Source organism: Plodia interpunctella, chromosome 24 (assembly GCF_027563975.2).
Source record: "Plodia interpunctella isolate USDA-ARS_2022_Savannah chromosome 24, ilPloInte3.2, whole genome shotgun sequence".
NCBI classification, from domain to species: Eukaryota; Metazoa; Arthropoda; class Insecta; order Lepidoptera; family Pyralidae; genus Plodia; species Plodia interpunctella.
Window position 1 is genome coordinate 820,387 of NC_071317.1, and position 14,563 is coordinate 834,949.

General features: G+C 34.9%; 2 protein-coding genes across 3 annotated transcripts in view; one reads left to right on the forward strand and one right to left on the reverse strand.

Annotated features, from left to right (window-relative positions):
* The window catches only part of LOC128680515 (coiled-coil domain-containing protein 63-like), a 410,628-nt gene that overhangs the window by 64,949 nt on the left and 331,116 nt on the right, over positions 1–14,563 (reverse strand). The window lies entirely within an intron of this gene.
* Octalpha2R (alpha2-adrenergic-like octopamine receptor) overlaps positions 1–14,563 on the forward strand; it is a 398,792-nt gene that overhangs the window by 33,159 nt on the left and 351,070 nt on the right. For both annotated transcript variants that reach the window (XM_053763722.1, XM_053763725.1), the window contains exon 2: positions 2,029–2,083. The gene's annotated coding sequence lies outside the window, so the exon portion shown is untranslated. The remainder of the gene's footprint in view (positions 1–2,028; positions 2,084–14,563) is intronic.

Consider the following 14,563-nt stretch of genomic DNA (forward strand, 5'->3'; position numbering starts at 1 on the left):
ATGTATGTAAAATATATGTAGGAAAGTTTTTCTGTCGATACAAAACGTTTTGTTCCGGTTCAGGTTTAACATACCTGGTGCGCTAAGGTTATGGATTAAAAACAAAATCAAATCATTTATTCAGAAATTTGTGCCTTCACAGGCACTTTTTCACGTCATATAAATAATATTTACTAAAGCTACAAACTACTAGCATTTCTTACGACCATGGTAAGTTACGGTTTGTATTCTAAGAGATTTTAATTTATTATTTGTACACTCTATTTTAAATTTAGTTCATTTTAGTTACTTTTATTTATTCGATTTTGTTTTGTGGTACGATAGCATGCTCTCCATTCAAATTTGCATACCCGTGGACGGTGAAACATGTAGGATTAAGCTTTTCTTTAATATCACATTGAAAGAAAATGTAAACTCATGTTTTTGCAAATAAATAAATCTTTGTCTTTATTTTTGTAAGTTATCAAATTAAAAATTTCATAAAAATTGGCCCAGCCGTTTGAGCGTTAAGAAGTAACAAACATAGAATTTTCGCGTTTATAAAGTTAGTGGGAAGTGGGATGGGAGTAACATTTATAATGTAGTTTACGGATATGAATAGAATGGATACGGATTATTAGTAAAATAATTCATATCCATCCATATTCATCCATCAGTTTACATCTGATAATCCCAATAATGAAAGCATACACTAAACCAAATTCTATCAAGTTCAATTAAGCTGATAAGTACGAAAGGCTATTAATTTGGCCACAAAATAAACGGCCTTCATTACGTTTGCCGTCATTGGGTGGCCATCATTTGTCGGTGTCAACGCTCGGACGAAAAAAATGTCTTTTTTTAGACGCTTTGGTACCCATTGATTGATTGACTGGCCCGAAATATTATACTTTCGCGTATCCCAGTTGGGATGTTATGTTGTTTGAATTTTTTGTTTTGGAATTTGACGCCTAAATCTGAGATGACTCGCGGAATTGACGCATTAAAAAAAAATCTATTCATTCTATCCGATGTTAAATCCAGCCATTGATAATTGACGCACATTCAATCCAAATTATATTTTGTTTTCGTTTTTCAAAATTGTATTCGTGGCTGTGAGGGCCTGTGGATTTTGTGACCGATCACAATTGAGACCTCTCAGAATCAAGCTATCAAGGTTTCTCTTTCCTTACTCGCCTTGTACGACATCCAAAGAAGGATTTGGATTGGTCCTATTCTAGCGCGGGGAAAAAAAACTGAAGTGACGTTATAAAATTCGACGACTTCGGTGGCGCAGTGGTAAAGTGCTTGCCTCTGAACCGAGAGGTCACGGGTTCGATCCCCGGTCGGGTCATGATGGAAAATGATATTTTTCTGATTGGCCCGGGTCTTGGGTGTTTAACTATATAGATAAATATTTGTTATAAAATATAGTATCGTTGAGTTGGTATCCCATAACGCAAGTTTCAAACTTACTTTGGAGCTAGAGGTCAATCTGTGTGATTTGTCCTAATATGTTTATTTATTATTCAAGAAAAGCCTATGACAGTACATTATTATGATATGTACTGATAATGTACCCAGGCTCCCTACAAGGGAACTCGTCAACGGGTAATAACACCTTAATAACATGGTCGTAAAAATTACACGTCGCTTTAGTTCCGATTGTATTCTGCTTGTGGCAAAAATTGCATTTTTGAAAAAAAAAAAGAAACGAGTTGCACTCCGGGGAGTGCAAGCAGAAGTGAAAATTTGAATATCAACGTTGTTGTGCAGTTTTGAGTAATTACGAACTTTCTCTATCACGTCACGTGTCCTGACGCGAGTTTAATATTTTTTCACCCATCACAAAAAGTGCACAACGCCGCTAAAAAGTTTTCAATTTAAAAAAAAATTAATAATAATATATGACTATATGTATTTACGTTGTGCTATATATATATATATATATATATATATATATATATATATATATATATATATATATACATTTGCAAACAAATACATTATTTTTCTTAAATAAATCATGTAATTTTCACATTGTTTCAGTGATTGAAAGGCACGCGATACACACAGACACGTGGACTGCCAGCTTGAGTGACTAGTAAGTTCTCTTTTATTACATTTCAATGTTTTTAGATTTAAGTTTAATCTGTCGCATCTCGTACTTTATTATATTACTAGCTGCGCCCCGGGGATTCGCTCCCGTGGTAATTTCGGGATAGAAAGTACTCTATGTGTTATTCCAGTTCATTTTATACCCGTGTAAACTATTCGTGTTTCCATAACCAGTAGATAATGCGTGAAAGCGCGGCCGCAGTGGTCGAAACGCGCTGAGAAGCCACACGGATCATTGTGTATTTATATCTATGTGAGAAACACCCTAAACATGAATATAAATATATTAGGACAAATCACACAGTTTGAGCTAGCCCCAAAGTAAGTTCGAGACTTGTGTTATGGGGTACTAACTCAACGATACTATATTTTATAACAAATACATATATAGATAAACATCCAAGACCCGGGCCAATCAGAAAAAGATCATTTTCCATCATGATCCGACCGGGGATCGAACCCGGGACCTCTCGGTTCAGTGGCCAGAACTTTACCACTGCGCCACCGAGGTCGTCAATACGCTACCCTATTATAATTATTCCTATATCCTAAATTTTATATCCATAACATCCCTGTTTACAAGCTTCAAATTCATGCATCTAAATACCAACCTAGAAATCACACTAGAATAAGGTTAAGATAATCTTTTTCAAAAAACGTGAATTAATTTTCTTATCTCCATTTTCCATTTCGGACCCCATGTGCGGACCCGCTCGATTTTTCACGTCTCGGCCTGTCAAAGTGAAAGGGCGCAGAATTAGGGTGCAATCCCACTCTACTTTCCGGGTAAAATACTAATTTGAGGTATAAAAAAATAATTAACGCTTTAAGAAATAGTATTTCTTAAAATTTCGCGCTTTTAACACGTAATCCATGCCACAGATTATATAACACTCGTCGATACTAATCTATACTATTATTATGAAGAGGTAAGCCTTTTTGAGTTTGTATGTTTGAGGCGGGTAATCTCCGAAACTACGTAACCGATTTAAAAAATCCTTTTACCATTAGAAAGGTACATTATACAAGATAGGCTATATTTTATCTCAAAACTCCCACGGGAGCGAAGCCCCGGGCACCATCTAGTTATTTATAAATGCGAAAATGTGTTTTTTTCCTTCTTTCATATAAAACGGAGCTTTGTATCGAGGCGATTTTTGGTGTGGATGGATTTAGTTAGAAAGATGACATAAGCTACATTTGTCGCGAAGCCGTGCCAGTAGGTAAATCGTTATTTTTAGATGTTTATGTGTTTGTTAGGTACTCAATAACGCCGTAACCGTAGAGTAGTTTCAGAAGGAATTTGGTATATTTGTAAGATAACACGAAAGGCTTTTTTGATAGAAATAGAGACTTGAATTTTATAGTGAAGCAGACAAGGAGACTTCTTACGAAATTACCTTATTTGACCTCAAATGAAGCGGTGGTTCAGTAGTTACAACCATGCGCCTGAGATCGAAAGGTCCCAGGTTCGAATTCTACTAGTGCCACATGAGTTTTACAATCGGAGCCTTGACAGTTTAAGTTCACCAGTGTGTATGCAACTACTGGCCACTAGATGTCGGTAGGTGGTCGTCTTAAAAGTCATGTCAGATGCCTTTACGCGAATTGAATAAAATCGGATATCAGTGTAAGCATTAACACACTCGTAAAGAAGAAGAACTCCAGTGGAGCTGCACCTCTAGACTGGCCAACAAAAGAATGAATTAAGTGGTTGTTTTTGTTACCCTCATTGTCGTCCGAATGAAGGGTAGTACTGTGGTTCCGTTATATCAGACTAATTAATTATCATGTGGAGGGTAATGTCTTGCAAAAACTCATTTTAAATTTAATGGCTTCTTTTCATTACCTACATTGATAGAGAGGGCTATACAAATTCAAATTCAAAATTGTTTATTCAACATCCGTTGATATACATCACTTGTCGACGTCAAAAAAAATGTATTTTTATCGATTGCCGACTTCCAAAGCGCAGGAGAAGAAGCGGCGCAACAAACTTCACCCCAGACTTTTCTTCAAAAACGCCAATTGACAAAATGTGGTTATTATTAATGTATATTAAGGTAAAGTAAAACTCAATAAGGTTGGCCATAAAGTCTATTGACACATGCGTACTATGTTTTCCCAATTTCAAAAACGACAGTTTCGGAATATATGAAATGTATCGCAAAATTGTGTAAACACGGTAACTTGGTATACGGTAGGGGTCATACAAGTTCGCAGTAGCAATCGTCAACATTTATTTAAAAGTAGATTTACACGATATTAATTATATCTTCCTAACTGTGTTGGTTTGTTACTCTTTACGTTTTAACCACTGGCTTTAATAAAGAAAACAAATTTCAAATAAATATATTGTGCGGCTGTCAAACAAAATGGCAGCCGAATGTTGTCAATCTCTAGTCATCGGTAAGTGGGAGCAATGAACTTTATGGCCATTCTACATGAACAATAATAAATTGCAGGGACTGGCATTTTTGTATTTGTAAAAAATATACATATATATATTAATTTTTTTTTTATTAGCTTTAATGTATAATGTAAAAAATATTATAGTTAGATTGTTCTATAAAATATTTTCAATTTAAAGGATATTGAAATTCTAATTGGTTTCATATTCAGGGTTTGTAAAGGTTTACGTGTTGCCGACTGTAGCATCAATCCACTTTCGTTAAAATTACGTTCAACCGAGGAATGATCTCGCGATCCCGGAATACAAATAAAGCAAATTTCATTTCACCCCCTCTTTTCGTCGAGTGAAATTACCGGTTTTTACCGGTTTTTTCGAGTGCTGTAACTGATTTTTTTCAAAGGCAGGCCAAGAATTTGGCCCCAATTCCAATGGATTCTATTTAATTTTGGAAGTTATACTTTTGGCGACCTCTCTGGCTTAATGGCCATCATGGCGGACAGTTACACTGGAGATCACTGGTTCAAACCCCGATCAGGTTAAGATGGAAAGTGATCTTTTTCGAATAGGCTTGGGTCTTGGATGTTTATCTGTATAATGTATTATGTTATAAAATATCGGCATTTCAACGATACTTCGTTGAAATAGTTTTATATTATCATCATGGGGCGCCATCATCGAATTGAAGTTTGGAGGTCAGCATACGGAAACCCTCGCGGCTTTGGGCCGCTATTTTCAGTTGGTTGTATCTAAGTCCGGTCCAATCCTTTATGTCATCAAACCACTTTCGTCGATTTCGTCAGTTTTTATATACGTAATGAAATAATTTTAATAAAACAATTTACTCCCAATTACACATTGCTCGTTCTATTGTGTGCATCATTGGAACATGTATTTTAATCATAGCAGTTATTTGTAGTAGTTTTATCATGTTTACTGTGTCCTGTTGCACTTTTCTTCCAATATTTAAATACCTATCTCTTTTTACATGAACTGTTCACTAAAACTCTCACTCATACCAACACGAAACTAGGCCTGTTCAAACACAAAATGACCTCAAAACGCAACAATGGCAATTGAAATGTTGCTCAGAGTTGTGTGTATGGTATTGGTGGTATGTTTCTTAGTAATTATTTGAAATGCGAAAGTTTGGTTTGTATTTGTTTAGGGAAGAACACATGAATTAAACATAAAGTTAGAAGACTATTTGACCCCAAACGTGGTTTAAAAAAAAGTATACATGTGTATACTTTATGCTCAAATATGTTTTGTCTCGTTCTGTCAGTGTCAAATATTGTAAAGGACGATAATGGCAAAATATATTTTAAAGTAATATTTAAAGTATACTTTAAGTTTTGGTTGACATTATGTAATAAAAAAAAAAGAAAATTAAATTATTAAAACGACGTACACCGGATAAATTAAATAACTTTTTAATTTACTCAATTTAAAGCCTAAGTAATTTTAGTGATTAATCGATTTCAAATTTTCTTTCACCGCTTTCCAAAGAAACCTAACCATAATTATCATTATAAATGTGAAACTAACTTTGTTTGTTACCTCCTCAAACTTTAGCTATTCAATCACTCTTCTTGAAATTTTGCATACACATAGTTTTAAGTACGGAAAAGGACATTAACACGGGACACGGACATTTAACGATACAATATAACGTTTCGTCGAGTTTTCTCGTTATTATAAGGAAACAAATATTAAAATACTTTTCCTTATCACATGGGAATAAATCATGATAAGCAAGTGTCGTATAAATCATTGTGGGGCTACTGTATTGGGCGATTATGAGTTATTACTTTCTGTTGATGATTTGACGGTATTCTTGATATTTCACGATCGTTTATGACAAATAGAATGAAAGAAATAAATTTGACGACCTCGGTGGCGCAGTGGTAAAGTGCTTGCCTCTGAACCGAGAGGTCTCGGGTTCGATCCCCGGTCGGCTCATGGAAAATGATCTTTTTATGATTGGCCCGGGTCTTGGATGTTTATCTATATATGTATTTGTTATAAAATATAGTATCGTTGAGTTTAGTATCCCATAACACAAGACTCGAACTTACTTTGGGACTAGCTCAATCAGTGTGATTTGTCCTAATTTATTTATTTATTTAAAATGATATAACATTACTTCGGTGAAAGAAAGACAAGTGTAAACTGATAAACTTTTATTTTTATAACTGTATACGTTATACTGTTTCTTATTTTTCACTGTGTGCTTCTACCTTTGTGTGATTCATGGTGATCTGAAGCCCTACCACGAAATATATAAATACGTACAATACTCGGCGCATAGGTTGAACCAAAATGGCGGCCGTCTGCGCAGGTTTAATTAGAGATGAAAGTATTGGAAAGGATTTTTAGTGTTTTAGTTTTTTATTATTTATGAAAAAATAATGGAGTATTTTGAATTTCGCGGGTAACCACGGAAAATCCCATAAATAACACTGTTATCTGTAATTAAACCTGCGCTGACGGTCGCCATTTTGGTTCAACTTAAATGCCGAAGATTGTAGCACGTCCACAAGCTGTCTCTGTTTTCCATATCGTGTCCGCACCGTGTACACAAAAGAGAGAACGTGTGAACGCAATGGCGTACTCTGTGTTTTAAGTTTCATGGTAGCCCCTCTGGTACAGAGGAACCTGTAAAATATAGCTAGATAATTTCTGTTACTTTGAAAATAACAAAAATCATTCACTCTTCCGTTTGTTCATTAGTTCGTTCGTTCGTTCATTCATTCATTCATTCTTCTAAAACCATCACCATTTTATCATTATTAACAGTAAAAACAGTAATCTTAAGTGTGGCTGGGCTGGTCACTCTGCCGCATGCATGCGGAGTGATGAACACACAGACGGACCTCATGGATTCCAACCGAGTGATACAGGAAAAGAGGAAGGCGTAAGACAAGATCGGATGACTTAAAAAGATGCGACAAGAGGACTAAGAACAGGAATGTATGGAAGATATTGGAGGACGCCAGAAAAATATAAAGTATCTGTGATAACTATACTATAAATATACTTACTATCATATACGATGAATATAATTACATGATACAAGTTAATTTATTATACAAATTAAAAAACCCCCAAGACTTTCAATATTAATTTCGCTACAACTTTTAAACAGCCGAACAGATTTTCATGAAACACGGCTAAGAACACTCGGGATAAAATTATCTACGACACATAAACAACTAAACGAAAATCGGTTCATTCGTTCGGGAGTTACGATGCCACAGACAGACACGTTGAAGTTATAACACCCCTCTTTTTGCGTTAACACCCCTATTTATTTATTTATTTATTCCTACAAAGCTATAGAAAGGGCACAGTTTCCATTTGTTGCGTTCATAAAATCGACACTATTTTTACAAAACGCTCCGCGTCGTGTAATATTGTGGACTGGGCTGACGTATCGAGTGTGCTATTGTTATCGAATTTTGTCGACGCGAAACGAAATACAGAAATCTCTGAAAAGTTTGAATTGAGTTTTGTTTGACGTTAGTTTTTGACACGGGTTTTTTATATGATAAACTAAAATGGCCGACGACCACCATGGCGTAGTGGAAATTATATGGAGGTACTAGGTTCGATTCATAGCGTGGACAAATATTTGCAACTGTGATCACAAATATTTGTCTGCAGTTCTGTGTCTATTGTGCCTGTTTCTGCGATGCAAGCTATTTCAGTAGTAGTACACAAGTTATTTGGTACAAGAAAGTTTAAGTAAAATAAAAGGGTTAAATTCGTCAATCTGGCGGTCAAAATATTGACCTAAAGACATGTTATAAAAGAAAAGAAACACAAAATAGATAATTTCAATCAGAAAAAAAACAACTTTCATTTCTCATCTTTGCGTGTAACATTCGGAGCTGTGACTCCCGAAAGCTCAGGGCAAAAAAGATGCCATTAAATTGGCTATGATTTTACAACCGGCCGCCCGCCTGACGTCAACCCTCTTTGGGAATGCTATCGTTGCCTATCAGCTGTTAAGGCTTTGTGTCACTTAGTCGGCTCATACGACATCCACGGGAGGATTTGTAGTGGTCCTATTCTAGGTAGGAACCACACGCCGCAATGTGAGAAAAAAAACAATTTGAATTTGTCAACAAAGTTTTTTTGATTTGGGAGCCATAAAAGTACATCTTGTCAACAAAGTTTTTGATTCGGGCCATAAAATACATGTTTAAGTTAACGATTGCTGACTTTAGAAGAATTAAAATAACACTGAAACGAGAGATGGCGAGCTAAAAAGTAACTTGCTACTTTCGAGCACTCTACGTCACAATTACGGCTCCATCGGTTTACTGTTTCAGTGCCGGGTCACTTGACGGCCAGCGGTTCTCAAACCGAAAGGAAATCTTGCTAACATTATACAGGTAAATGCGAAAGTTTGTGAGGATGTATGCATGTATGTTTGTTACTATTTCACGCAAAATATACTCGACGGACTCGACGGACTCGACGGTGAAATTTTGTACACGGGTAAAATATAACCTGGAACAGTACATTGGTACTATTTTATCCCGAAATTCCCACGGGAGCGAAGCCCTGGGGCGCAGCTAGTATTTTGATAATCCCGAAATCGATCACCGGTCGAGAAAATGATTTTTCTTGTTTTGTACTTGATCTTAGTTGTATATCATTGTGTTTGTTATATAATATTTTTAATCGGGTCAATGTTTACTCAAATTTTCAGTTTTACCAAATGAGATGTGTGAGATATTGTTTTATAGTAACTTTTTATTTATGGCAATTGCGTATTTCTCGGAATTACATTAAAATATAAAAACCTATAACAAATTTTAAGGGTTATTGTTAAAATTTCGAGGGAGTTTCGACGTATGCCGATGCACATCAATGTCAAAAGCTATAGAAAACAACGGAGCACAACGGAGCACAACGCAGCTGCAACGTACTGCGACGTTGCAACAGAGCACGACTGAGCAATAGGGCCTCGCTTTAATATCATAATTATAGCTAGTCCTAACTAACTTTGACTTTAACCTAAATAAATGTGAAAGTAACTTTGTTAGTTACCTCTTCACGCTTTAGCTATTTAACCAATCTTCCTTAAATTTTGCATACATGTAGTTTGAAGTACGGAGTAGGAAATAAGGTACCTTTTATCCGGGAAATTGATGATTCAGTGGGAAATTCACGCGGGCGAAACCACGGGCAATAGCTAGTAGTAAAATATAACCTACCTTAATAATTATTTTTTTTTAAAATCAAATTATGTACACAATATAATTCATCTGTGAATGTTTGGGAACCACTGGTTCCCCAGAGACTATGTCCATCGTGTTATTTATGGGATCGCAGTATTTGCGTTGCGTTATATTACGATGTATTTTAGTACTTTTCAACACTCGAGGCTTGTTTCACAGCTTGCTGATAAAGTATTAGATAGCCTAAATGTAATATATTATATACTAGATGTTTCCCGTGAACTCGCTCCCGTGAGAATTTTGAGATAAAATATAGCCTCTAGCAATCTTGGATAATGTACCTTTCTAATGGTGAAATGATTTTTGAAATCGATTCGGTAGTTTCCGAGATTAACCGCTTCAAACAAAGTCACAAACGCTAACCCCTTTATAATAATAGTTTAGATAGTTTATATAAATTTATATTTGAAAAAGCCCTCCTGGCATGACACTGTTTAAGCACTAAGCTTATATCGCGGGTCCGATGGACACAAACACAGAAATCTATACAACTTACCCTGATATTAGCAGAAAAATATTTATGATCACAGACACTTTATGGTCAACATTATTTATAATTAAATGGTTACTATTTATGATCACAGACACTTTATGTTCATAGTCTGAAACGGTTCTCCGACAGTTGCTTCGTCTACGAACATTTCGTGGACAGAATGTTTCGACATCGGGCGTCAGAACAGAGGAGACATTCTGTCGGCGAATCGTGTTCGTAGATGAAGGGTTCTGTCGTTCAAACGTCGACGCAATTGTCGGAAAACCGTTGCAGACTCTTTATGTTTATGGCCAATATCTACCCTCACTGTGTACTGTGTGTGTTTTAAAATCCTTACGCTGTACACGTTTGCAAATAAATGACTAATGATTCATAATTACCTAGGTTATTATAAATGGTTCAAAATCAAAATCAAATCAAAATCAAATCATTTATTCAGAAATTAGACCTTCACAGGCACTTTTTCTCGTCAATTTTTATAGTTATTTCTCACAAGCTACAAACTACTGACATTTCGGAACGACCACTGCTGAGAAGACATGCCGAAAGAAACTCATTTGAACAGAGTTGGTCCCTATTCATGTTGGTTACAAATCAATGCAATATTTGACACGTGTATGTTTTAATTGATGATTATGCGGCATTTAATTTCGTATTGTTGTTAATCAGTGAACTTGTCCGATAAATGAACCGTGCGTCTAGGTTTAACATATTGTTGATGGAGCAACTGCCAAGATTGTAGTTATTGGACACTATTGGCAAGTTTTCAATCCGTTATTGATGTAATAACAATCGTTGAAAGCATTATTAATAGACATAAATGTAGTATAGGTACAGATGTAAAATAACTAGAAGGGACCGACTGCTAATATCAGTTACTAGCAGAACGTCCCGGCTTCGCTCGGGTAAAATGATAAAAAACAAAAAGCCTATGCAATTTTTGAAGGTTTCCTCTGTCTCAGTGTAGTCAAATGTTGTAAAAATTGGTCCAGTAGTTCTTATTTATTAATTACACAAGAATTAGCTTGTTGTGTTGCATTTTGATTCGGTCGAAATTGTCCTGTTTTGTTGTTATCTGTCTGTTTAAGCAGTGGTGGACAAGTGGTTATAGCCGTCCGTCTGTGGCCGAAAAGTTCTAGGTTCGAATCCTACTCGTGTCATATGAATTTGTATACAAATAGTAGTTTTATTGTATACTAAACTGCATGCAGTTTAAGTTCATCAGTGTGGAATTTTAATTAATAAAATGCGTATAGCTACTTGCCATTATACGTCGATATGTAGTCATAAAAGTAATGTCAGATGCCTTTAGGCCATTTGAATAAAATCTTACACCAGTCTTAGTAATAAAATATACGAAAATAAGAGAAGAGAAGTTTTGTATGTAACAAATCGTAACGAATTAATACCAAGTCTGTAATAAATTAAGTATTTTGTTTCAGAAAAATATGTTGACGCGTAATTTGGTATACTTCGAAAACCCACAGAACTGATGCTACAACAAAAATTGAGCGAGCCTGGGAATATCGCTTTTTGGATACCAGACAAAATGTCTCTGATCCCTAAATAAAATATATGAAACCTGATTGCTGAGCGTCCATAACCTCTTTGTCATGTTTATATTATCTCACCCTAAATACCAGATCGCGCTTGACCGACTTTTATTATATGCGAGATGGGGACACTGTCTCTACGGGCGATTATTTGTTGATTGAAGTTATGGATTTATTTATTTTTTGCCGTTGCTTTTTCGTTCGCGGGAATTTTTACAGTACGTCAAACGTACGAAAGTCGGGGGTTTTTTAATTGTTTAACAAAATAAACTTGCTTTTATCCGTATTCGAAACTATATTCGAAATTTCAAACAGATTAGTTGAGATATACTCTACTAATCTATTTGAAATTTTGAAAATTATGTGATAAAATATATATTTTTATATAAGAAATATCCGTTACTTTCGTTAAGAATGCAAATAAAGAATTGAGTATGAAATAAACTCACTTTTGTATTAGATATAATGGATTATATTTAACATCACAAAGAGATGTCGAGGTGATAAGTGCTAATAGTGACTATCAGGGACTTGGAGACTACTATACTCGAGTGCATTACGTGTGGATACCGTCGGATAATTAATGATTGTGTGATTAGTGTGATGACCGTAATAAAGACCCATAGCGTTATCACGCAGTTTATATCCAAATCATCGAACCCATAGTGTGTAACATTACACGAAGATATTATCCAAAAGAAGTATTTCACTATTTATTTTTTATGTAATTGTATTACATGTACTGGAGCTCGATTCTTACATGATAAGTTATATATATTATATATATATATATATATATATATATATATATATATATATATATATATATATATATATATATATATATATATATATATATATATATATATATATATATATTAGGACAAATCACACAAATTGAGTTAGCCCCAAAGTAAATTTGAGACTTGTGTTATAGGATACTAACTCAATGATATTATATTTTATAACAAATACATATGTAGATAAACATCCAAGACCCGGGCCAATCAGAAAAAGACAATTTTTCCATCATGACCCGGCCGGGGATCGAACCCGGGACCTCTATGTTCAGAGGCAAGCACTTTACCACTGCGCCACCGAGGTCGTCAAACAACATACGATAAAACATTAGAAGAATAATGTATTTGTTGCTCTCCATAACAATCTAACAAGAAGGTACAGGTACATAAACAAATAGATCTTCCCGATGTGACGGCTAAATATAGACCCAGATGTCCGCATACTATGTAATATACTATGTGGACTTCAAAGCCCATATTTATATATTACACTAGATGTTGCCCGGGGCTTCGCTCCCGTGGGAATTTTGAGATAAAATATAGCCTATAGCAATCTCGTATAATGTACCTTTCTAATGGTGAAAGAATTTTTGAAATCGGTTCGGTAGTTTTGGAGATCACTCGCCTCAAACATATAAACTCACAAACGCTTACCTCTATAATAATAGTATATATAAATACCTGCTATATAAGTAACACGTTAGCTTGGAGAAGACTGGAGACGGATGAAGGCAGAACCTGTATTATAGTTCTCATGAGCTCACAGTTCAGGATTTGTGGTAGTAAGATCTTCTTAAAATAATTATAATTACAATAAAACCTTTATTGTCTTAGATCAATACATTTTTGTATATACACATGTATATACACATGTTTTTAATAAAATGGCTAGTATACTAAAATATTTAAACAGTATAGATGCGATATATAGACTAAGTATTTAATAATAAAAGACAGAAATATAATATATTTATATAGGTATATAGGTATTTAAGAAGTTTATTTGTTAGGCAAATTAAAAAACCCCGACTTTCAATATTGATTTCGCTACAACTTTTGAACGGCTGAACCGATTTTGATTAAACAGATGTTTGATCAAAATCGGTTCAGCCATTCAAGAACCACCGCATAAAAGTGAGCTATCAAATAAAAAAAAACCGCATACAAATCGGTTCACCCGTTAATGAGCTACGGTGCCACGTACACAGAGAGACACACATAGCGAGTAAAAGTATAACACCCCTCTTTTTACATTGGGGGGTTGAAAACAGTAATCGAAGTTCACTTTTACATTACAAGTTTGATGATTATGTAAATGACTTAAGAGTGTTTGGTATTATATACCTTTATTTTTAAACATTTATCAATAATTTTATTGAAAATATTATCAATTTTTTATTTATTTATTTAAATTTAGACATTTTTTAATAATGGTGTGAATTCGTCCTCTTAATTTTTAATATATATATGTATAAGACCTACATTTGTTAATTGACGTCTTTGGAGAAAAGGCCGCGGTGAAGTTTGTTGCGCCGCTTCTTCTTCACCTGCGCTTAAGAAGTCGGTAGTAGACTTAGTTTAAGTAATATTTTTGACAGTGTACAGTAAACAATGTACAGTATCATATTGTTGTCAGACAGATCTCATAATCATTCAGAAAACTGTTGAGGAGTTCCCACGTCTGGAGCCGTTCCTGGATACATCATCTGGTCATCCTTATCATAATCATGCAATGTCATACAAGCTAAACCTTTGTACTAAATTACAGCTCAATCGGTTAAAGATATCTGCATCAAAATTGAATTACAAGATTCCACCCGAGACATAGGGATTAAGTTACGTTGCTAGTTAAATAATAGCCAGTAAAAACATTTAAATCCAGTAATTTATTGGATTGAAGGACACGTGGATTACTCCAGAGTCTCTCAGATTGACGTGTTATATTGGAATACAATGGT